A 25,256-nucleotide genomic window follows, 5' to 3' on the forward strand; every position below is an offset into this window, starting at 1 on the left:
GAAATGCGTCCCGAACCCGAAAGCGCGCAGAGTTCCGAGCAGATAGTCGTGATCCACCCTGTCGAACGCCTTCTCTTGGTCGAGGGATAGGAAGGCGACCGACAGACCAGCCTCCTGGGAGCAATGGATGAGGTCCCGGACCAGATGGATGTTGTCGTGGATCGTCCGGCCCGGGACCGTGTATGACTGGTCGGGGTGGATCATGTGGTCCAGCACGGCACCAAGGCGAGCAGACATCGCCCTGGCGAAGATTTTGTAGTCCGTGCTGAGGAGGGAGACCGGGCGCCAGTTCTTAAGGAGGCGGAGATCGCCCTTCTTAGGCAGCAGGACGATGACTGCCCTGCGCCAAGAGAGGGGCATCTCCCCGGTCGCCAGACTTTCCCCCAGGACCCGCGCGTAGTCGCTCCCCAGGACGTCCCAGAACGCCCTGTGGAACTCCACGGTCAGCCCGTCCAGCCCCGGGGATTTTCCCCTCGAGAGCCGGGCGAGGGCACCGGTCAGCTCCGCCAGGCTTAGCGGAGCTTCCAGATTTTCGGCGCCCTCCGGGCTGACCTTCGGCAGGTCCTCCCACAAAACTCTACGCGCTTCCTCGCTGGACGGATCCGGAGAGAACAGAGCCCCGTAATATTCACGGACCCTGTTGTTGACGCCCTCCGGATCCGAGACGAGAGAGCCGTCGTCGGCCAGCAGCGTCAAGAGCTGCTTACGGACACTCTGCCTTTTTTCCAGCGAGTAGAAGAAGGGGGAGCCGCGGTCCAGATCCCGCAGGAACCGGATCCGCGACCTCACGAACGCGCCTCGGGACCCGACGAGCTGCAGGTCCTTCAGCGCGGCCTTCTTCGCTTCGTACACCGTCCGCAGGGCCGGGTCCTGGACGACTTGACCGAGACGGGCTTCCAGGTCGAGCACCTCTTTTTCTAGGCGCCCGACTCTGGCCGCCCGCCTCTTGGTCGACCCCCTCGCGTACTCTTGACAGAAGACGCGGACGTGAGCCTTGCCCACGTCCCACCATAGCCTCAAGGAGGGGAAGCCCCCCTGCTTCCTTCTCCAGTCGGACCAGAATCGACGGAACGAGTCCTGGAACCGCACGTCCTCCAGCAGCCGGTTGTTAAAGTGCCAGTACGCGGACCCCGTCCTCGCGCGGAGCGAAGCGAGCTCCGCCCACACCAGGTGGTGGTCCGAACACGGCACCGGCCGCATGGAGGCCGCCGGGACGCAGGAAACGTACGCCCGAGACACGTAAAGGCGGTCGACTCTAGACCATCCAACTCCAGGCCTCACCCAAGTAAAGGCGCTGGAGTCGGGGTGGAGATTTCGCCAGACGTCCACCAAGTCGAAGGACCCGACCAGGTCCCTCAACTTCTCCATCGCCGTCATGCACTGCGGGGCACCGGAGCGGTCCCTCGCCTCGAGGGTGCAGTTAAAATCCCCCCCGAGGACAATGCAGTCGCCGACGTCGACGGAGCCAAGAAGAGCGGACACCTCTTCAAAGAAGCGCGTCTGCTGCGGGCCGGGATGAGGGGCGTACACGTTCACGAGATGGAGCGGCACGTCCCCCAGGCGAACCGTTACGTGCAGCAAGCGGCCTGGCACGGGCTCCTCGACCCCCAAGATCTCCGGCTGAAAATGCGGGCCCAGCAAGATGGCCACCCCACTAGAAATGGCGGTGAGGTGGCTCATGCGGACCTCTCCTTGCCATTCCAGGAGCCACGTGGCTTCGTCTCCCGGAACGGTGTGGGTTTCTTGCAGGAAGCACACCGCATATTTCCCCTCCCGCAGGAGCGAAAAATTGTCAAATCTACGGCGTGCCCCTCTGCCGCCGTTGATGTTGAGGCTGGCTATGGTTATCTTCATGACAAAAGCATAGTGCAACCTCTACCTTAACCTATTGTGGGGGAGGGAGCGGAGTCTTTTGTTGAACTCCGCTCCCTCCGCAGCCCAGCGAGGAGTCCCTCGAGCTCGCGCAGCTCAAGGTGCTGCTCCTTTGTCAAGGGCCCGCCCGCGGCCAAGGTTTTAACGGCGGCGCGGACGGACCCCTTGATCAGCTCCGGCTCGGACCATTTTTCCAGGGCCAGTCGGGCTTGGTCGCGGCGACCCCGGCTCTGGGCCAAAAAGTCCCGGAGTTCCTTTGCAGGAACGAGGAGGGCCTCAGCGGCGGCCGCGAGCAGATCCACCGCCTCCCTGGCGGTGGTCTCTAGGTCTTCACCCGCGTCCCCCACCGAGTCCCCGTCCTCCTCCGGGAGGTGGCCGCCAGCAGCCGGCCCATCGACCGCACAAGGTACGGCAAATGAACCGGCCGCTCCAACCGGCCCTGGCACTGCCCCGATCCCACCCCCAGGATCGTCGGCAGAGGAGTCCCCACTGGGCTCTTTTAAAAATGGTGCTGGGTCGGGAAATGACAGCGGAAGGGGTTCCCCCTCCGCCCCAGGAACCGGAGAACAAGGAGAGACCCGGCCATAGGAAATCCCCAGGCCCTCCAAGTGCTCCAGCTCCAAAGTAAGGGGCGAGGGTGGGTGTTCCTCCCCCTCCCCGCTGCCACCCCCCGGCCCAGCATCTACAGTTTCATTAAAAACAGTAAATTGTGTTTCTGCCGGGTCGAGCGTCTCCCGGGGGAAGTTGGGTATTGGCTGGGCGGGCTCAGGTTCGGCCTTTTCGGCCTCGCCCGCCTCAGTCCCCGGGACGCCCGGCCCGGCGGCTACGCATTGCTCCGCGGTCCCCACGCCCCCCACGACAGGCAGATCTTCCACTCCATCCCCGGGAGGCAGAGGCTGGGCAGCCTCAACTGTCTCACCCTCCCCGGGGAAAGACTCCTCGCGCCTGCAGCGCAATTTGGGGGCGCTGGTGGGGGACGCGGGACACGCGGCGGGCACCGACTCCTCCGCGGAGGGATGTTGTTCCCCCTCCGCGTCATTGGGGCGGTGCCTCTTTTTGTTCCTGGGGGCGCGCGGAGTCAGGGAGACCTCCATGTCTGCCGAGGCCTCCCGCTCCGCCCCCCCCTTTTCCTTTTCTTGCCCGCGCCCGGGCCCCTCTGCGGTATTGGTCAAGGGCTCGGGCACGGGCTCGGGGCACCCCGCGCTCGCCGGTGACGGGGTTGGGCCGAGCGCGGTGGTCAATCCTTCTGGCGCACTGAGGGGACCCGCCTCTAGATGTTTCTTCTTGTTCCGCGCCTTCTTTCCGCTCGGACGCTCTCCCTCCCCCCCGCCGGAGGCCCTGAAAACAAAGGCCTCCGACGATGCCCGCGCACCTACAGCTCCCGGCACGCGGACGCAACTAGGGGGGGGGGTGGCGGCGGCGCCAGCCTTGGCCGCCTTCGATGGTTTGGCGGCCTTGGAGGCGGGGCAGTTCTTGCGAACGTGCCCCACCTCCCTGCAGGCATGGCACCGCACGCCGTCCGACGTCCAGAAGACGCGGTAGGCAGTCCCCTCGTGCACCACATTAAAATCTCCCTCCGTCGTGTCCTCCCGCGCCAGCCGGACAAAGAGCTGGCGGCGGAAGGAGAACACGTGGCGCAGGCTGTTCTCCCTGAGGCCGAGCGGTATGGGGTTGATCCCCGACCTTACCTCCCCCAGTTGTTGTAGGTGAGGGAGGAGGAGCTCAGCGGGAACAAAGGGCGGGACGTTTGAAATGATGACCCTCTGCGCGGTGGCCTCGAGAGGGTCCACCGGCAGGAACGTCCCGCCCACCGTGAGCCCCTTTTCAAGGGCCAGGGACACCGCCCGCTCCGACCCCAGGAAGAACACGGCCTTCCCAGACATCTTGGAGGCTGCGACAATGGCCGAGGGGCCGACTACCCCAGCCATCGCCCGCACGCACTCCTCGATGCTCATTGTGGGGTGAGTGTAGCTCTTGACCCCGTGTTTTTTGGTTATTAGTCTGAAAGGTGGCAGGGCAGCGGCTGGCGCAGGAGGTGCCGTGGATGTGGACACCGCCTGCGCATACGACCTTGCTGGCCCTGCCACCGGCGTGGATGGGGTCGCCATCACGGGGTCCCTTTAAGGGCTACACCCACCCCAAAGTCACAGGCCTTAATGGTCTTTATTAGGCCTCTTGTAGATTGACTGAGCAGAGGAGCCCTTAATGAGGTACCTCTCCGCTAGTTGGCAATTGGGGAGGGGCCTTGCTCCCTCTGCTCAGTTGTCTTAAATGTTTTTTTTTTTTTTAAATTAAATTTGGAAGAAAGAGGCTCTCAGAGAGAGAGGGGAGAAACAGAGTAACAGAGAAAGAGAGAGGGGGGGTGGGAAGGGGGGGACTGCGAGGGCAGGTCTCCCCTCGCAGCTGTGGGTGGGTGCACTCCCCAGATGGCAAAACACAAAAGTCTTTGGGGTGGTCTTCAGGTGGGGGGAGAAGATGTCTTCACCTGGGGTAGCTGGAGCCACCAGGCACTCCTAACGATCTTTAATTGGGTGATTGATGACAATCTTCAGCCTGGTAGCTCCAGCTATCCCAGGCTAGGCAAATGTGGGGGGTGGGGGGGGTTCCAATTGTGGGGGGGGCCCAGTTGTAAGCACGGCCCCCACGCACACTACCACACACACACACACACCCCCCGCGATGTTCCGGCCCTCAGTGGTCTTCTTTCCTCCCCCCACCGATACAACAAAGTCTGTTTTTTGGGGAAATGCACCCACACCCACACCCACCTGTAGAGTAGTTGAGTCTCCCTCCTTCCACACTGGATGTTGTTGTGGTTTTTCCCCCTCTCTCCAACTCTTTGCAGAAATGGTAAAGATGTTCAAAGTTTTCTGTTCTCCTCCTCTCCCTCTGGATTAAAGTTGAAGGTGAAGCCCCTTCCTTCCTTCTCTTCCTGGGCTGGTCTCAGGGCTCTCCAGGCAGGAGCTCAAGTTGCTAGCTGCTCCACTCACTGCTCTCAGCTCCAACTCAGTAGGACACGCCTCCACTGCTTCACGATTGGTTCCTTGTGCTTGAAACTCTTTTGAGTTTATCTGTGAAAACATAAACATTAAACTGTGCCACCCGACCTGGGTGACACTCCAGACATTTACAAGGCCCATTTTTTTTTTCCCCCTTTTTTGTGTTTTTTTTTTGTTTTTTCTTTTTTTTTTGTTTTTTTTTTGGGCACTAAAATCACAATTTTTCCCCAGTGCCCCCTATAAAAGGGAAGGGGACACTAAAAGCACCGGCAATTAAAACAAATTAACTTTAAAACGTAAAATCAAATTAAAATTTGGTTGCCGGGCGTGATGATGCACTCCAGTCCCTCCGGTGCCCACCTCTCGCGGAAGGCCGCGAGCGTACCGGTGGACACCGCGTGCTCCATCTCCAAGGACACCCTGGACCGGATGTAAGAGCGGAAGAGAGGCAGGCAGTCAGGTTGAACGACCCCCTCGACCGCCCGCTGCCTGGACCGGCTGATGGCACCCTTGGCCGTGCCCAGGAGCAGTCCTACGAGGAGGCCTTCGGACCTACCCGCTCCCCTCCGCACAGGGTGCCCAAAGATCAGGAGAGTGGGACTGAAGTGCAGCCAGAATTTCAGGAGCAGCCCCTTCAAATAATGGAACAGGGGCTGCAACCTTGTGCACTCCATAAAAACATGGAACACGGACTCCTCCAGACCGCAGAAATTGCAGGCGGCCTGGGAGTCCGTGAACCGGCTTAAAAATTTGTTGCACGGCACTGCTCCGTGCACCACCCTCCAGGCCAAGTCCCCGATGAATAGTGGGAGGACCCCTGCGTAGAGTGCCCTCCATCGGGGACCCCCGCCTCCTCCGGACGGCAAGATGGTGCGCCATGGCGTGTCCGGACGGCCGGCGAGGATGGCAAAGTTGAGGGTGTGCAGGAGCAGCCCGTACAGGAAACCCCTCCGCGCGGAACTGAAAGGCACGGAGGGGATTTCCCCGAGGCGGCTCAAGTTGTGAGGCGCCTGCCCCCGAGGGAGGTTCCGGGGTTTGGCGCCGATGAGGAATTCCGTCCGGACGGGGGTCAGTTCGGACGGGATCTCCCCACGTGCTTGAGCCTCCTCGATACACCTAACGGAGTCAGGGCCCAGAGCTGTTTTTAGCGACTCGATGGCATCGGCCGCGCGGCGGACGTTGGCAGAATTTAGGCGCCGCGCCAGCGTGACTGGCGCCATCCAGCCCGCTCCTCCGCCATCGAGCAGGTCCCTGACCCTGGTCACCTCACCAGCCACAGCCCTCTCTTCCGACCGCCACATGAAGCCTCGGCCGTGGAGGTACGGATTCCCGAGCAGCGGCTCCTGCAGGACGGCCGCCACTCCAGCCGGCGGAGAGCTGCGCTTGGTGGAGACTTTGTTCCAGACCCTGATGAGTTCCCTGTAAAAGACAGGCAGCTCCCGGAGGGCGGTCCTGGCACCCCCCAAGTTCACAAACAGGAGCTGCGTGTCATAATTGAGGTCGAGCTGCTGGCGGAAGAAATACCTCGCCAGAGCACACCACCTAGGAGGGGGCTCGACGTAAAGGTATCTCTGCAGGGTCTGAAGACGGAAAGTCGCGAGCTGGGCGCTGACGCACACCAACGACTGACCGCCCTCCTCAAGCGGGAGACTCAAGACCGCGACAGAGACCCAGTGCTTCCTGTTGTTCCAGAAGAAGTCCACCAGCTTCTTCTGTATCTTGGCGACAAACGCAGGGGGAGGGGTCAAAGTGACCAGCCGGTACCACAGCATTGCGGCCACCAGCTGGTTTATGACTAGCGCTCGACCCCTGTAGGACAGCACTCGGAGCAGTCCTGTCCAGCGCCCTAGGCGAGCGGCGACCTTGGCCTCCAGCTCCTGCCAGTTCGCCGGCCAGGCTTCCTCGTCGGGGCTAAGGTAGACTCCCAGATAGAGGAGATGGGTCGTGCTCCAGGCAAAAGGCCTGAGCTCCTCCGGCAGGGAGTCCACCCGCCACTGACCCACCAGGAGTCCGGAACATTTCTCCCAGTTGATCCTGGCGGAGGACGCGGCCGAGTAAATCTCCTGGCACTCACGCATCCTCCGCAGGTCAGCGGGATCCTCTACCGCGAGGAGCACGTCATCGGCGTAAGCCGAGAGGACGACCTCCACGCCCGGCCCTTGCAGAGCCAGTCCCGTCAACCTCGTCCGCAAGAGGCGCAGGAAAGGCTCCACGCAAACGGCGTATAACTGGCCGGACATGGGGCATCCCTGGCGCACCCCTCTCCTAAAGCGAAGGGGCGCCGTCAAGGACCCGTTAACCTTAATCAGACACTCCGCGGCGGCGTACAAAAGTCGGATCCGGGCGACAAAATGCGTCCCGAACCCGAAAGCGCGCAGAGTTCCGAGCAGATAGTCGTGATCCACCCTGTCGAACGCCTTCTCTTGGTCGAGGGATAGGAAGGCGACCGACAGACCAGCCTCCTGGGAACAATGGATGAGGTCCCGGACCAGATGGATGTTGTCGTGGATTGTCCGGCCCGGGACCGTGTATGACTGGTCGGGGTGGATCATGTGGTCCAGCACGGCACCAAGGCGAGCAGACATCGCCCTGGCGAAGATTTTGTAGTCCGTGCTGAGGAGGGAGACCGGGCGCCAGTTCTTAAGGAGGCGGAGATCGCCCTTCTTAGGCAGCAGGACGATGACTGCCCTGCGCCAAGAGAGGGGCATCTCCCCGGTCGCCAGACTTTCCCCCAGGACCCGCGCGTAGTCGCTCCCCAGGACGTCCCAGAACGCCCTGTGGAACTCCACGGTCAGCCCGTCCAGCCCCGGGGATTTTCCCCTCGAGAGCCGGGCGAGGGCACCGGTCAGCTCCGCCAGGCTTAGCGGAGCTTCCAGATTTTCGGCGCCCTCCGGGCCGACCTTCGGCAGGTCCTCCCACAAAACTCTACGCGCTTCCTCGCTGGACGGATCCGGAGAGAACAGAGCCCCGTAATATTCACGGACCCTGTTGTTGACGCCCTCCGGATCCGAGACGAGAGAGCCGTCGTCGGCCAGCAGCGTCAAGAGCTGCTTACGGACACTCTGCCTTTTTTCCAGCGAGTAGAAGAAGGGGGAGCCGCGGTCCAGATCCCGCAGGAACCGGATCCGCGACCTCACGAACGCGCCTCGGGACCCGACGAGCTGCAGGTCCTTCAGCGCGGCCTTCTTCGCTTCGTACACCGTCCGCAGGGCCGGGTCCTGGACGACTTGACCGAGACGGGCTTCCAGGTCGAGCACCTCTTTTTCTAGGCGCCCGACTCTGGCCGCCCGCCTCTTGGTCGACCCCCTCGCGTACTCTTGACAGAAGACGCGGACGTGAGCCTTGCCCACGTCCCACCATAGCCTCAAGGAGGGGAAGCCCCCCTGCTTCCTTCTCCAGTCGGACCAGAATCGACGGAACGAGTCCTGGAACCGCACGTCCTCCAGCAGCCGGTTGTTAAAGTGCCAGTACGCGGACCCCGTCCTCGCGCGGAGCGAAGCGAGCTCCGCCCACACCAGGTGGTGGTCCGAACACGGCACCGGCCGCATGGAGGCCGCCGGGACGCAGGAAACGTACGCCCGAGACACGTAAAGGCGGTCGACTCTAGACCATCCAACTCCAGGCCTCACCCAAGTAAAGGCGCTGGAGTCGGGGTGGAGATTTCGCCAGACGTCCACCAAGTCGAAGGACCCGACCAGGTCCCTCAACTTCTCCATCGCCGTCATGCACTGCGGGGCACCGGAGCGGTCCCTCGCCTCGAGGGTGCAGTTAAAATCCCCCCCGAGGACAATGCAGTCGCCGACGTCGACGGAGCCAAGAAGAGCGGACACCTCTTCAAAGAAGCGCGTTTGCTGCGGGCCGGGATGAGGGGCGTACACGTTCACGAGATGGAGCGGCACGTCCCCCAGGCGAACCGTTACGTGCAGCAAGCGGCCTGGCACGGGCTCCTCGACCCCCAAGATCTCCGGCTGAAAATGCGGGCCCAGCAAGATGGCCACCCCACTAGAAATGGCGGTGAGGTGGCTCATGCGGACCTCTCCTTGCCATTCCAGGAGCCACGTGGCTTCGTCTCCCGGAACGGTGTGGGTTTCTTGCAGGAAGCACACCGCATATTTCCCCTCCCGCAGGAGCGAAAAATTGTCAAATCTACGGCGTGCCCCTCTGCCGCCGTTGATGTTGAGGCTGGCTATGGTTATCTTCATGGCAAAAGCATAGTGCAACCTCTACCTTAACCTATTGTGGGGGAGGGAGCGGAGTCTTTTGTTGAACTCCGCTCCCTCCGCAGCCCAGCGAGGAGTCCCTCGAGCTCGCGCAGCTCAAGGTGCTGCTCCTTTGTCAAGGGCCCGCCCGCGGCCAAGGTTTTAACGGCGGCGCGGACGGACCCCTTGATCAGCTCCGGCTCGGACCATTTTTCCAGGGCCAGTCGGGCTTGGTCGCGGCGACCCCGGCTCTGGGCCAAAAAGTCCCGGAGTTCCTTTGCAGGAACGAGGAGGGCCTCAGCGGCGGCCGCGAGCAGATCCACCGCCTCACTGGCGGTGGTCTCTAGGTCTTCACCCGCGTCCCCCACCGAGTCCCCGTCCTCCTCCGGGAGGTGGCCGCCAGCAGCCGGCCCATCGACCGCCCAAGGTACGGCAAATGAACCGGCCGCTCCAACCGGCCCTGGCACTGCCCCGATCCCACCCCCAGGATCGTCGGCAGAGGAGTCCCCACTGGGCTCTTTTAAAAATGGTGCTGGGTCGGGAAATGACAGCGGAAGGGGTTCCCCCTCCGCCCCAGGAACCGGAGAACAAGGAGAGACCCGGCCATAGGAAATCCCCAGGCCCTCCAAGTGCTCCAGCTCCAAAGTAAGGGGCGAGGGTGGGTGTTCCTCCCCCTCCCCGCTGCCACCCCCCGGCCCAGCATCTACAGTGTCATAATTATTTAATTGTTTTTCCGCCGGGTCGAGCGACTCCCGGGGGAAGTTGGATAATAGCTGGGCGGGCTCAGGTTCGGCCTTTTCGGCCTCGCCCGCCTCAGTCCCCGGGACGCCCGGCCCGGCGGCTACGCATTCCTCCGCGGTCCCCACGCCCCCCACGACAGGCAGATCTTCCACTCCATCCCCGGGAGGCAGAGGCTGGGCAGCCTCGACTGCCTCACCCTCCCCGGGGAAAGACTCCTCGCGCCTGCAGCGCAATTTGGGGGCGCTGGTGGGGGACGCGGGACACGCGGCGGGCACCGCCTCCTCCGCGGAGGGATGTTGTTCCCCCTCCGCCTCATTGGGGCGGTGCCTCTTTTTGTTCCTGGGGGCGCGCGGAGTCAGGGAGACCTCCATGTCTGCCGAGGCCTCCCGCTCCGCCCCCCCCTTTTCCTTTTCTTGCCCGCGCCTGGGCCCCTCTGTGGTGGTATTCAAGGGCCCGGGCACGGGCTCGGGGCACCCCGCGCTCGCCGGTGACTGGGTTGGGCTGAGCGCGGTGGTCAGACTTTCCGGCGCACCGAGGGGACCCGCCTCTAGATGTTTCTCCTTCTTCCGCGCCTTCTTTCCGCTCGGACGCTCTCCCTCCCCCCCGCCGGAGGCCCTGAAAACAAAGGCCTCCGACGATGCCCGCGCACCCATGGCTCCCGGCACGCGGACGCAACTAGGGGGAGGGGTGGCGGCAGCGCCAGCCTTGGCCGCCTTCGGTGGTTTGGCGGCCTTGGAGGCGGGGCAGTTCTTGCGAACATGCCCCACCTCCCTGCAGGCATGGCACCGCACGCCGTCCGACGTCCAGAAGACGCGGTAGGCAGTCCCCTCGTGCACCACGTTAAAATCTCCCTCCGTCGTGTCCTCCCGCGCCAGCCGGACAAAGAGCTGGCGGCGGAAGGAGAACACGTGGCGCAGGCTGCTCTCCCTGAGGCCGAGCGGTATGGGGTTGATCCCTGACCTTACCTCCCCCAGTTGTTGTAGGTGAGGGAGGAGGAGCTCAGCGGAAACAAAGGGCGGGACGTTTGAAATGATGACCCTCTGCGCGGTGGCCTCGAGAGGGTCCACCGGCAGGAACGTCCCGCCCACCGTGAGCCCCTTTTCAAGGGCCAGGGACACCGCCCGCTCCGACCCCAGGAAGAACACGGCCTTCCCAGACATCTTGGAGGCTGCGACAATGGCCGAGGGGCCGACTACCCCAGCCATCGCCCGCACGCACTCCTCAATGCTCATTGTGGGGTGAGTGTAGCTCTTGACCCCGTGTTTCCTGGTTATAAGTCTGAACGGTGGCAGGGCAGCGGGTGGCGCAGGAGGTGCCGTGGATGTGGACACCGCCTGCGCATACGTCCTTGCTGGCCCTGCCACCGGCGTGGATGGGGTCGCCATCACGGGGTCCCTTTAAGGGCTACACCCACCCCAAAGTCACAGGCCTTAATGGTCTTTAATGGCCTCTTATGTTAACTGAGCAGAGGAGCCCTTAACGAGGCACCTCTCCCCTCGTTGACAATTGGGGAGAGGCCTTGCTCCCTCTGCTCAGTTGTCTTAATTGGGTTTTTTTTATTAATTTGGAAGGAAAGGGTTCTCAGAGAGAGAGGGGAGAAACAGAGGGTAACGGAGAAAGAGAGAGAGGGGTGGGAAGGGGGGGGGGCTGCGAGGGCAGGTCTCCCCTCGCAGCTGTGGGTGGGTGCACTCCCCAGATGGCAAAACACAAAAGTCTTTGGGGTGGTCTTCAGGTGGGGGGAGAAGATGTCTTCACCTGGGGTAGCTGGAGCCACCAGGCACTCCTAACGATCTTTAATAGGGTGATTAAGAAAAACAAACAATCTTCAGCCTGGTAGCTCCAGCTATCCCAGGCTAGGCAAATGTGGGGGGTGGGGGGGGTTCCAATTGTGGGGGGGGGCCTAGTTGTAAGCACAGCCCCCACGCACACTACCACACACACACACACCCCCCGCGATGTTCCGGCCCTCAGTGGTCTTCTTTCCTCCCCCCACCGATACAACAAAGTCTGTTTGGGGAAATGCACCCACACCCACCTGTAGAGATAGTAGAGTCTCCCTCCTTCCACACTGGATGGTTGTTGTGGTTTTTCCCCCTCTCTCCAACTCCTTGCAGAAATGGTAAAGTTGATGAAAAAGTTTTCTGCTTTCTCCTCCTCTCCCTCTGGGTAAAGTTGTGGTGAAGCCCCTTCCTTCCTTCTGTTCCTGGGCTGGTCTCAGGGCTCCCCAGGCAGGAGCTCAAGTTGCTAGCTGCTTCCCTCACTGCTCACAGCTCCAACTGAGCAGGACACGCCTCCACTGCTTCACCATTGGTTCCTTGTGCTTGAATGACAGAAGGATAGTTTGCAGGTGAAGCAGGCAATCAGGAAGGCAAATGGAATGTTGGCCTTCATTGCGAGAAGGATGGAGTACAAAGGCAGGGAGGTCCTGCTGCAACTGTATAGGGTATTGATAAGGCCGCACCTGGAGTACTGCGTGCAGTTTTGGTCACCTTACTCGCTTTGGAGGGGGTACAGAGACGATTCACTAGGCTGATTCCGGAGATGAGGGGGTTACCTTATGATGACAGATTGAGTAGACTGGGTCTTTACTCGTTGGAATTCAGAAGGATGAGGGGGGATCTTACAGAAACATTTAAAATAATGAAAGGGATAGACAAGATAGAGGCAGAGAGGTTGTTTCCACTGGTCGGTGAGACTAGAACTAGGGGGCACAGCCTCAAAATATGGGGGAGCCAATTTAAAACCGAGTTGAGAAGGAATTTCTTCTCCCAGAGGGTTGTGAATCTGTGGAATTCTCTGCCCAAGGAAGCAGTTGAGGCTAGCTCATTGAATGTATTCAAATCACAGATAGATAGATTTTTAACCAATAAGGGAATTAAGGGTTACGGGGAGCGGGTGGGTAAGTGGAGCTGAGCCCACGGCCAGATCAGTCATGATCTTGTTGAATGGCGGAGCAGGCTCGAGGGGATAGATGGCCTACTCCTGTTCCTAATTCTTATGTTCTTATGTTAAATATATTCAATGACCCAGCCTCCACAACTCTCTGGGGCAGAGAATTCTACAGATTTACAACCCTCAAGAGAAGAAATTCCCCCTCATCTCAGTTTTAAATGGGTGACCCCTTATTCTGAAACTATGCCCCCATCAGTGGAAACATCCTCTCTGCATCCACCTTGTCAAGCCCCCTCAGTATCTTTTATGTTTCAATAAGATCACCTCTCATTCTTCTGAACTGCAATGTGCAGAGACCCAAACTACTCAACCTTTCTTCATAAGTCAACCCCCTCATCTCAGGAATCAACCTCGTGAACCTTTTCTGAACTGCCTCCAATGAAAGCATATCCTTCCTTAAATACGGAGACCAAAACTACACGCAGTACTCCAGGTGTGGCCTCATCAATACCCTGTACAGTTGTAGTAGAACTTCTCTGTTTTTGTACTCTATCCCCCTTGCAACCCCAGCTTCTGAAGTCCCTCATCCCTGGAATCATTCTCGTAAATCTTTTCTGCATCCTCGCTAAGGCCTTCACATTATTCCTAAAGTGCGTTGCCCACAATTGGGCATAATACTCCAGTTGAAGCCGAACCAGTGCTTTGTACAGGTTCAGCATAATATCCACACTTTTGTACTCTATACTTCTATTTATAAACAAAGTACTGTCTAATGTAATATAAACAGGAACAGAGTCTAGTGTAATATAAACAGAGGCAGGGTCGAATGAAATATAAACCGAGACAGGGTCTTGTGTAATTATAAACAGTGACATGGTCTCGAGTAATATTTAAAATTAGTCCCGGTGCCACAAGCTAGTGAGTACAGAAATCGGAGGAAAGAGCAGATGACTGCGTGGCTGGAGAGATGGTGCAGGAGGGAGGGCTTTAGATTCCTGACACATTGGGACCGCTTCTGGGGGAGGTGGGACCTGTATAAGCCGGACGGGTTGCACCTCAACAGAGCCGGGACCAATATCGTCGCGGGGGGGTTTGCCAGTGCTGTTGGGGAGGGTTTAAACTAGCTTGGCAGGGGGATGGGAACCTGAAAATAGATTCAGTAGGGAGGGAAGTAAAGCTAGAATTAGAAAGCAAAAATGTAGAAAGTGAGTTTGAAGGACAGAGTAAAAAAGCAGGAAAAAAGGGTAAAAAAACAAATTTAAAAGATCTTTGTCTAAATACACATAACATTCGTAACAAAATAGATGAGTTGACGGCAGAAATAGATATGATTGGATAGCCATGACAGAGACGTGGTTGCAAAGTGACCAGGACTGGGAACTGAATATTCAGGGGTATTTGACAATTCGGAAGGACAGACAGAAAGGAAAAGGAGGTGGGGTAGCGTTGTTGTTAAAGGATGGGATCAGTGCATTAGTGAGAAACGATATTTGCTCAGAAGATCAAGATATTGAATCAGTTTGGGTGAAGATAAGGAATAATAAAGGGAAATAGTCGCTGGCGGGCAGAGTCTGTAGGCCCCCTAACAGTAGCTACACTGTTGGACGGAGTATAAATCAAGTAATAATGGAGGCTTGTAATAAAGGAATGGCAATAATTATGGGTGATTTTAAACTTCATGTTAATTGGACAAAGCAAATTGGTCAGGGTAGCCTTGAGGAGGAGTCCATAGAGTGTATCCGGGATAGTTTCCTTGAACAGTATGTTGCGGAACCAACCAGGGAGCAGGCTATCTTAGATCGAGTACTGTGTAATGAGTAAATAATCTTGTAATAAAAGATCCTCGAGGAATGAGTGACCATAATAAGGTTGAATTTCAAATTCAGTTGGAGGGTGAGAAAGTTGGTCCTCAAACCAGTGTCCTAAATAATGGAGACAACAATGGTATGACGGCAGAGTTGGCTAAGGTGGACTGGGAAAATAGACGAAAGAATGGGACGGTTGATGAGCAGTGGCAGACATTTAAGGAGATATTTCATAACCTGCAACAAAAATATATCCCAATGAGAAGGAAAGATGGTAAGAGAAGGGATAACCATCCATGGCTAACTAAGGAAATAAGGGACGGTATTAAATTGAAGACAAAGGCATACAATGTGGCCAAGACTAGTGGGAGACCAGAGGTTTATGAAATTTTTAAAAGCCAGCAGAGCACGACTAAAAAAATGATTAAGAGGGAAGATAGATTATGAAAGTAAACTAGCACAAAATATAAAAACAAATCGTAAGAGTCCTTCATGGAAGAAGACACTAAAAACATCCCAATAGTGGATAATCAAGGGGCTGTAGGTAGGGAGGAAAGTAATACAATCACTATCACTAATGACGTAGTACTAAATAAAATAATGGGATTAAAGGCGGACAAGTCCCCTGGACCTGATGGCTTGCATCCCAGGGTCTTAAGAGAAGTGGCTGCAGAGATAGTGGATGCATTGGTTGTAATCTACCAAAATTCCCTGGATTCTGTGGCGGTCCCAAAAGATTGGAAAACCGCAAATGTAACGCCCCTATTTGAAAAAGGAGGCAGACAAAAAGCAGGAAACTATTTCCTAGTTAGCTTAACATCTGTCGTTGGGAAAATGCTAGAGTGCATTATTAAGGAAGCAGTAGCAGGACATTTGGAAAAGCATGATTCAATCAAGCACATTCAGCATGGTTTTAAGAATGGGAAATCATGTTTGATAAATTCGCTGGAGTTCTTTGAGGATGTAATGAGCAGGGTGAATAAGGTGGTGTATTTGGATTTTCAGAAGGCATTCGATAAGGTGCTATATAAGAGGTCACTGCACAAGATAAATGTTCACAGGGTTGGGGGTAATATGTTATGGCATGGATAGAGGATTGGCTAAACAGAAAAGAGAGTCGGGATAAATGGGTCATTTTCCAGTTGGAAAACATGACTAGTGGAGTGCCGCAGGGATCGGTACTGGGTCCTCAACTATTTACAATCTATATTAATGACTTGGACGAAGGGACCAAGTTTGCTGTTGATACAAAAATTGTGAGGACACAAAAAAATGTTCAAAAGGATATAGACAGGTTAAGTGAGTGGGCAAACATTTGGCAGATGGAGTATAATGTGGGAAAATGTGAGGTTATCCACTTTGGCAGAAATAATTGAAAAGCAAATTATAATTTAAATGGAGAAAAATTGCAAAGAGCTGCATTACAGAGAAACCTGGGGGTCCTTGTGCATGAAACACAAAAAGTTAGTGTGCAGGTATAGCAAGTAATCAGGAAGGCAAATGTAATGTTGGCCTTTATTGCAAGGAGGATAGAGTATAAAAGCAGAGAAGTCCTGCTACAACTGTACAGGGTATTGGTGAGGCCACACCTGGAGTACTGCGTACAGTTTTGGTCTCCGTATTTAAGGAAGGATATCCTTCCATTGGAGGCTGATCAGAGAAGGTTCACTAGGTTGATTCAGGAGATGAGGGGGTTGACTTATGAGGATAGGTTGAGTAGGTTGGGCCAATACTCATTGGAGTTCAGAAGAATGAGGGGTGATCTTATTGAAACTTAATGATAATGAGGGGGCTCGACAAGGTGGATGCAAAGAGAATATTTCCATTCATAGGGGAAACTGAAACTTGAGGACATCGTCTTAGAATAAGGGGCTGCCCATTTAAAACTGAGACGAGGAGGAATTTCTTCTCTCAGAGGGTTGTAAATCGGTGGAATTCTCTGCCCCAGAGAGCAGTGGAGGCTGGGTCATTGAATATATTTAAGGCAGAGATAGACAGATTTTTGAGCGATAAGGGAGTAAAGGGTTATGGGGAGCGGGCAGGGAAGTGGAGCTGAGTCCATGATCAGACCAGCTATGATCTTATTGAAGGGCGGAGTAGGCTCGAGGGGCAAAATGACCTACTCCTGCTCATATTTATGTTCTTATGTAATTGTGTGAACATAAACCGTAAGCTCAGAACTGAGCATCGTCTTTAGGGGAGATGGTGAGAAATCCGAGGTGTGGAGAGTGAGAATAAATTATCTGTGACATTCCTTTGCCCACTCGGACCCGGTTGGAAATAGACAATGACATCATTCACTTTGTTCCTGCACCAAGATGGCCATACATGCGCTGTGCTACTCACTGAATCAAGATGGCGGAGTGCTGAAACTGTCTTCTGTTAGACTGGGCCTGTGACCGGGAAAAAGCCCCGAAGCTGCAACCGCCGATGTTCTGGTTATTATTCCGGGCTTGCGGCGGGCACCGGTTGTTTATGAAGCCTTCGCGGCTCCCCGCTGGTCCATTGCTCCCCTCAGACCCGCTGAAAATGACAATTCTGAACAGCGTATGCGAAACGTGTCCGTTCCGCCATTACACGGACTGCGCATGCTCCAAACCCAACCAGGATCCGCGCCTGCGCACTGAGGTCCTGTAGTCTGGGTGCGGCACATTCTCGCTCGCGGGGCATGCCGGATAAAAGCCTCGCCATTGACAGATTGAATTTGTGAATGGAACAGGATTTACTGTGATTGCATTGGGCACTGAACCATGTTCATTCTGGCAGTTACTGTTTGTTTCTGATGATCTTAATAACCCCTATATATGAGCTAGAGATTAATATTGTGTATAAATATGAAATAAATCAGCTTTGTTTCAAACACAGTGTGTCGAATATTTGAAGCAAAGGATAAAAAGAAGAAAAGTAAAAGTGGAGGGCAGAGAAACCCAAGGCAAAAATCAAAAAGGGCCACATTGCAGCAAAATTCTAAATGGGCAAAGTGAGTTAAAAAGACATGCCTGAAGGCTCTGCGCCTCAATGCGATGAGTATTCGTAATAAGATGGACGAACTAACTGCGAAGGCAGCAAGTAACGAATATGATATAATTGGCATCACAGAGACATGGCTCCAGGGTGACCAAAGCTGAGAACTCAACATCCAGGGATATTCAGCATTCAGGAAGGATAGACAGAAAGGAAATGGAAATGGAGCTGGATAAAGAGGAAATTAACACAATAGTAAAGAAGGACATTAGCTTGGATGATGTCGAATCTGTATTGGTGGAGCTGCGGAATACCAAAGGGCAGAAAACGCTAGGGGGAGTTATGAACAGACCACCAAACTGTAGTAGTGAGGTCGGAGACAGCATCAAACAAGAAATTAGGGATGCGTGCAATAAAGGTACAGCAGTTATTATAGGCGACTTTAATCTACATATAGATTGGGCTAACCAAACTGGTAGCAATACGGTGGAGGAGGATTTCCTGGAATGTATTAGGGATGGTTTTCGAGACCAGTATGTCGAGGAACCAACTAGAGGGCTGGACTTCCTCGACTGGGTGATGTGTAATGGGAAAGGACTAATTAGCAATCTTGTTGCGCGAGGCCCCTTGGGGAAGAGTGACCATAATATGGTAACATTCTTTATCAAGATGGAGAGTGACACAGTTAATTCAGAGACTAGGGTCCTGAAGTTAAGGAAAGGTAACTTCGATGGTATGAGGCGTGAATTGGCTATAAATAAACTGGCAAATGATACTTAAAGGGTTGACAGTGAATAGGCAATGGCAAACATTTAAAGATCACATGGATGAACCTCAACAATTGTACATCCCTGCCTGGAGCAAAAAATAAAACGGGGAAGGTGGCTCAACCGTGGCTAACAAGGGAAATTAAGGATAGTGTTAAATCCAAGGAAGCGGCATATAAATTGGTCAGAAAAAGCAGCAAACCTGAGGACTGGGAGAAATTTAGAATCCAGCAGAGGAGGACAAAGTGTTTAAGTAGGAGGGGGGGGAAATAGAGTATACGTGGAAGCTTGCTGGGAACATAAACACTAACTGTAAAAGCTTCTATAGATATGTGAAGAGAAAAAGATTAGTGAAGACAAACGTAGGTCCCTTGCAGTCAGAGTCAGGTGAATTTATAATGGGGAACAGAGAAATGGCAGACCAGTTGAACAAATACTTTGCTTCTGCCTTCATGAAGGAAGACACAAATAACCTTCTGGAAATACCAGCTGACAGAGGATCTAGTGAGAAGGAGGAACTGAAGGAAATCCTTATTAGGTGGGAAATTGTGTAAGGGAAATTGATGGGATTGAAGACCAATAAATCCCCGGGGCCTGATAGCCTGCAGCTCAGAGTACTTAAGGGGTCTACAGTGGGATGAGGGCAGAGTTGGCTAAAGTAGACTGGAAACACAGACTCCACGGTGGCACAATTGAGGAACAGTGGAGGACTTTTAAGGAGCTCTTTCATAGTGCTCAACAAAAATATATTCCAGTGAAAAAGAAGGGCGGTAAGAGAAGGGATAACCAGCCGTGGATAACCAAGGAAATAAAGGATAGTATCAAATTAAAAACCATAGCGTATAAGGTGGCTAAGGTTAGTGGGAAACTAGAAGATTGGGAAAATTTTAAACAACAGCAAAGAATGACTAAGAAAGCAATAAAGAAAGGAAAGATAGATTACGAAAGTAAACTTGGGCAAAACATAAAAACAGATAGTAAAAATGGAAAAGAGTGACTAAAGTAAATGTTGGTCCCTTAGAAGATGAGAAGGGGGATTTAATAATGGGAAATGTGGAAATGGCTGAGACCTTAAACAATTATTTTGCTTCGGTCTTCACAGTGGAAGACACAAAAACCATGCCAAAAATTGCTGGTCACGGGAATGTGGGAAGGGAGGACCTTGAGATAATCACGATCACAAGGGAGGTAGTGCTGGACAGGCAAATGGGACTCAAGGTAGACAAGTCCCCTGGTCCTGATGAAATGCATCCCAGGGTATTAAAAGAGATGGCAGAAGTTATAGCAGATGCATTTGTAATAATCTACAAAAATTCTCTGGACTCTGGGGAGGTATCAGCGGATTAGAAAGCAGTTAATGTAACGCCTCTGTTTAAAAAAGGGGGCAGACAAAAGGCAGGTAACAATAGGCCGGTTAGTTTAACATCTGTAGTGGGGAAAATGCTTGAAGCTATCATTAAGGAAGAAATAGCAGGACATCTAGATAGGAATAGTGCAATCAAGCAGACGCAACATGGATTCATGAAGGGGAAATCATGTTTAACTAATTTTCTGAAAAACTGATCTCACTTCACATCCCATTGCACGGCCTCATGCTGGATAATTGTGCTCGGTGGTTAGTCTGTCCCGGTCTCATTTCCTGTCTTGCCTTGTAACCTGTGTGTACTGTCTACAGGACCGGTGTGTATCTGAGTAAATGGCACTTTCTCTTACCTTTCTCCCCAGTCAATCGATTGAAGCGCTTTCAATCGGAAGAGGCTCACTGGTTGGTGCTCTCTCAATCCTGTGCTGGTTCACCTGCTGTTGTTCCTCAGTCCACAATCCCTGTTTCCTTCCAGCTGTGGAACTTTCTCAATCACTCCGCCATTCACTGGGATCTAATTATCACAGGGCAGAAAGTTAGAAGATTAATGTTGTGAAGTGGAATGTAATGTAAAGTGTTTTTCCAATGTTTCAGAAAAGTATATGTCCAGTATTTCTGTTTGATTTTATCCTTTTCCTCAGATCTCCCGCCCGTCTGGACTTACAGAAAATCACCAGAATTCTCCCCGGGTTACACACTGTCTGATCTCACCGGGCCCCCGGGTTACACGCTGTCTGATCTCACTGGGCCCCCGGGTTACACACTGTCTGATCTCACTGGACCCTCTGGTTACACACTGTCTGATCTCACTGGGCCCCCGGGTTACACACTGTCTGATCTCACTGGACCCCTGGGTTACACACTGTCTGATCTCACTGGGCCCCCGGGTTACACACTGTCTGATCTCACTGGACCCCTGGGTTACACACTGTCTGATCTCACTGGGCCCCCGGGTTACACACTGTCTGATCTCACTGGGCTCCCGGGTTACACACTGTCTGATCTCACTGGGCCCCCGGGTTACACACTGTCTGAAATCACTGAGCCCACTCCCAGGTTACACACGGTCTGATCTCACTGGGCTCCCGGGTTACACACTGTCTGATCTCACTGGGCCCCCGGGTTACACACTGTCTGATCTCACTGGGCCCCCGGGTTACACACTGTCTGATCTCACTGGGCCCCCGGGTTACACACTGTCTGATCTCACTGGGCCCCCGGGTTACACACTGTCTGATCTCACTGGGCCCCCGGGTTACACACTGTCTGATCTCACTGGGCCCCCGGGGACGGGCGGTGGTGACGAGGGGCCGAGGGGAGGGGGAAGAGGAGAAGAGAGACAATTACAGAAGTTCCTCAGCTTTCCTCATCCCCCATCTGTCTCCTCCCTCCCCAGTCATTCTGGGGGTGTGCCTGTGTCAGTCTGTGTGCGTGTGTGGGTCTCTTTTGCCCGCTCCCCCGGGACACTCTCCCTCGGCCCCCTCTCTCTCCCCCCGGGACACTCTCCCTCGGCCCCCAGTGCCGCTCAGCTCCGCTCACTTTCCGCCATCTTGTTTACCTTCACCAACGGCCGGCCTCCGGGAATCCTGGATATGCGCAGTGCCGCCTCCCAGCACGCTCAGGGAGGCGTTGTCCGCCCCTGCAATTGGCTGTTTGACCTGATTGACAGGCCGCCCACCAATCGCGGCCCTGTATCTGCCATTTACTCCGCCCACTCCCACAGTCCGAGGCGGCTCGCTCCGGGTCACGTGGCTGCGATTCGAACTCGCGCCGCCGTTCACTCAGCACCAGTGACGTCATCAACCCGGCAAGAAGGGGTGTGTGACGTCAAAACCCCAGCAAGGTGAGGTGTGTGACATCATGAACCTGGCAACGCAGTCTATGTGACGTCATGTAGCCTGGCAAGGTCGATACCGACCCCACAGGATGGCATATAACAAGCCTAGCACCAGGGGAGGGCACCGGCCCCACAGGATGGGCGTATACCGAGCCTGGCACCAGGGGAGGGCACCGACCCCACAGGATGGCCGAGTATTGAGCCTGGCACCAGTGGTGCTGGGGGGAGCGGGGGAGAGGAGGGCACAAACCTCACAGGATGGCCGAGTATTGAGCCTGGCACCAGTGGTGCTGGGGGGAGCGGGGGAGAGGAGGGCACAAACCTCACAGGATGGCCGAGTACCGAGCCTGGCACCAGGGGCGGAGAGGGCACCAGGAAAACCATTGGCCCATTGGTTGTCACGTGTGTGTCCAGCGGGGCGGGAGCTGCGGGTTTTACCATCAGTGACATGCCCAGATTACCCAGGTGTATCGGCGCTGCATGACCCATGGGACAGGAACAAGAAGGAGAGAATGTTCTGAAGTTCTATCCTGTACTTACAGTGATGACTTTTGTAAACTCCTTTTACAGGGTGTTAGAAGGAGAAGATTAGCACACGGGAAGCTCAAACCCAAAGATCACATCCCAATCTGCCAGAGTCAGTCGATTCATCAAGGGCTGATTATCATCGGCCTGTTACATAAGAACATAAGAAATAGGAGCAGGAATAGGCCGTACGGCCCCTGGAGCCTGCTCCGCCATTTAATACAATCATGGCTGATCTGATTATAGACTCAGGACCACGTTCCTGCCTGCTCCCAATAACCCCTTAATCCCTTATCGGTTAAGAAACTGTTGACCTCTGTCTTAAATTTATTCAATGTCTCAGCTTCCACAGTTCTCTGAGGCAGCGAATTCCACAGATTTACAACCCTTTGAAAAAAGCAATTTCTCCTCATCTCAGTTTTAAATGGGCGGCCCCTTATTCTAAGATTATGCCCCCTAGTTCTAGTCTCCCCTATCAGTGGAAACATCCTCTCTGCATCCACCTTGTCAAGCTCCCTCATAATCTTATACTTTTCCATAAGATCACCTCTCATTCTTCTGAATTCCAATGAGTATAGGCCCATTCTACTCAACTTTTCCTCGTAAGTCAACCCCCTCATCTCCGGAATCAACCTAGTGAACCTTCTCTGAACTGCCTCCAAAGCAAGTACATCCTTTCATAAATATGGAAACCAAGGCAGTATTCCAGGTGTGGCCTCACCAATACCCTGTACAATTGTAGGAAGACTTCCCTGCTTTTATACTCCATCTCCTTTGCAGTAAAGGCCAAGATACCATTGGCCTTCGTGATCACTTACTGTACCTGAATACTAACCTTTTGTGTTTCATGCACAAATACCCCCAGGTCCCACTGTACTGCAGCACTTTGCAATTTTTCTCCATTTAAATAATAACTTGCTCTTTGATTTTTTTTTGCCAAAGTTATGGCAACTTTCCAACATTATGCCAAATTTTTGCCCACTCACTTAGCCTGTCTATGACATTTTGAAGGTATTTTGTGTCCTCCTCACACATTGCTTTTTATCCCATCTTTGCATAGTCAGCAAACCTGGCTACATTGCACTCGGTCCTTTCTTCCAAGTTGTTAATATAGATTTTAAATAGTTGGGGTCCCAGCAGCACCCCACTAGTTACTGATTGCCAACCCGAGAATGAACCATCTATCCCTACTCTCTGTTTTCTGTTAGCCAATCCTCTATCCATGCTAATATAATTACCCTTAATCCCGTGAACTTTTATCTTGCGCAGTAACCTTTTATGTGGCACCTTGTCAAATGCCTTCTGGGAGTCCAAATACACCACATCCACTGGTTCCCCTTCATCCACCATGTTCGTTACAGCCTCAAAGAATTCCAGCAAATTTGTCAAACATGACTTCCCCTTCATAAATCCATGCTGACTCTGCCTGACCAAATTATGCTTTTCCAAATATCCTGCTACTGCTTCTTTAATAATGGACTCCAACATTTTCCCAACCACAGATGTGAGGCTAACTGGTCTAGTTTCCTGCTTTTTGTCTGCCTCCTTTTTTAAATAGTGGTGTTACATTTGCCGTTTTCCAATCTGCTGGGACCGCCCAGAATCCAGGGAATTTTGGTAAATTATAACCAATGCATCCACTATCCCTGCCATTACTTCTCTTAAGACCCTAGGATGCAAGTCATCAAGTCCAGGGGATTTATCCGCCTTTAGTCCCATTATCTTACTTCTTCGTGATTGTGATAAGGTCCTCCGCCCCCCCCCCCCATACCCCCTTGACTATCCACTGTTGGAATATTGCTTGTGTCCTCTACTGTAAAGACTGATACAAAATATTTGTTCAGAGTTTCTGCCATCTCCATGTACCCCATCATTAATTCGCGATATCGTCCTCTAAGGGACCAACATTTACTTTAGTCACTCTTTTCCTTTTTATTACCGAGAGAAACTCTTGCTATCTGTTTTTATATTTTGTGCTAGTTTACTTTCATAGTCTATCTTCCCTTAATTATTTTTTTAGTCGTTCTTTGCTGGCTTTTAAAAGCTTCCGCATCTTCTGTCCTCCCACTTGTTTGGGTAACTTTGTATGCCCTTGTTTTAAATTGGATACCGTCCTTTATTTATTTAGTTAGCCACGGATGGCTATCTTTTCTTTTACACCCTCAATGGAACTGGAACTGGATTGCAGTGGGACTTCCGGGAGAATATTAAAGTTGGGCACCACAGAAATAATTACAACGAGCGTCAATATCAGGCCAACTTATTCCCGGGGCATTCATTCATCGTGTGCCACCCTGACCTGTGAGAGGTCACCACCGCAGGTCAGGAGGATAAAAGAACAGCGTGGGTCCTGGGACATCGTGGGTCACCTTGACCTGTGAGAGGACATATTCTCATCCGTTCCGTGTACTGCTTTCATCTGCATAGTGCTACATCTAACGAGATTCATGATCGGTATTGAAGTGTATCCTGGAATGTAATGTAAACCTGTTATTATCTGCTCCATGTAATACCCTTATTTGCACAGTACTACATGTAACTTGATTTATGGATTGTACTAAACTGTACCTTGAAATGAAATGCACGCTAGTGCATCATATGGAACTGCTGTCAGCATCCAAACGAATTGTATGGAATTGCTGACTGCAAGGTACTGAACTACTTTCCAATGTATTGAGAAAATTTTATTTGAATAAAGTACATTTTTGAAGAAAAAAAAGCCACCGCGGGTTGGGAGGATAAAAGAGCATACCACTGCAGCTTCCAGAGTGAGCTGCTACAAGTGAGCGACGGCTTCGAGGTGGGCAACTGGATGACATCATCAAAACCCAGGTCACAGTTTGGAGTGTGGGCAGGAACATCGGCGGGGTCCAGGTACAGCGGGGGAGCGGGAAGGTCGGGGTGGAGGATCGGCGAGAGATCGTGGCGGTGGAACGGTGAGAGATCGTGGCGGAGGTGCGGTGAATGAGGGTACGGGCCCAGAAGAGCCGAGAGCCCAGGGGCAGCACGGACCTGCCCACACTACGATATGTGTGCGCACTAGGTCCTTGCATCAGAGCAGGTCTCCTGCCGTCCTGGTTAACCCTTGCCACTGGATAAAGGCCGAGCTCTGTCAATCCCATGTGGTGGCTGGTGTGCGACGGTCACCACATGTTAAAACAATCCAGGCACAGGCATCTTCCACCCTTTAATTGAAGTTCAGGACTGGAATATCGGCTCCTTCATTGAAACATCTGCGAACCCATGTGGAAGCAAGTCATCCTGGTTCCAGGGACCGCCAATGATGATGAAG

At 53.7% G+C, this 25,256-nt stretch overlaps 1 long non-coding RNA gene across 2 annotated transcripts; it reads right to left on the bottom strand.

Annotated features, from left to right (window-relative positions):
- Nucleotides 1-16,894: 16,894 nt before the first annotated feature.
- On the bottom strand, nt 16,895-21,168 carry LOC139252671 (uncharacterized). 2 transcript variants are annotated; one of them, XR_011591497.1, is made up of 3 exons: nt 21,142-21,168; nt 19,953-20,116; nt 16,895-17,031 (listed from the first exon to the last, which is right to left on the bottom strand). It is a non-coding gene; the product is annotated as an uncharacterized lncRNA (long non-coding RNA). The 2 variants fall into 2 exon arrangements; XR_011591496.1 differs by lacking the exon at nt 21,142-21,168 and adding an exon at nt 20,267-20,643.
- Nucleotides 21,169-25,256: the final 4,088 nt, after the last annotated feature.

This window comes from Pristiophorus japonicus, unplaced genomic scaffold, assembly GCF_044704955.1.
Source record: "Pristiophorus japonicus isolate sPriJap1 unplaced genomic scaffold, sPriJap1.hap1 HAP1_SCAFFOLD_476, whole genome shotgun sequence".
Lineage (NCBI taxonomy): Eukaryota > Metazoa > Chordata > Chondrichthyes > Pristiophoridae > Pristiophorus > Pristiophorus japonicus.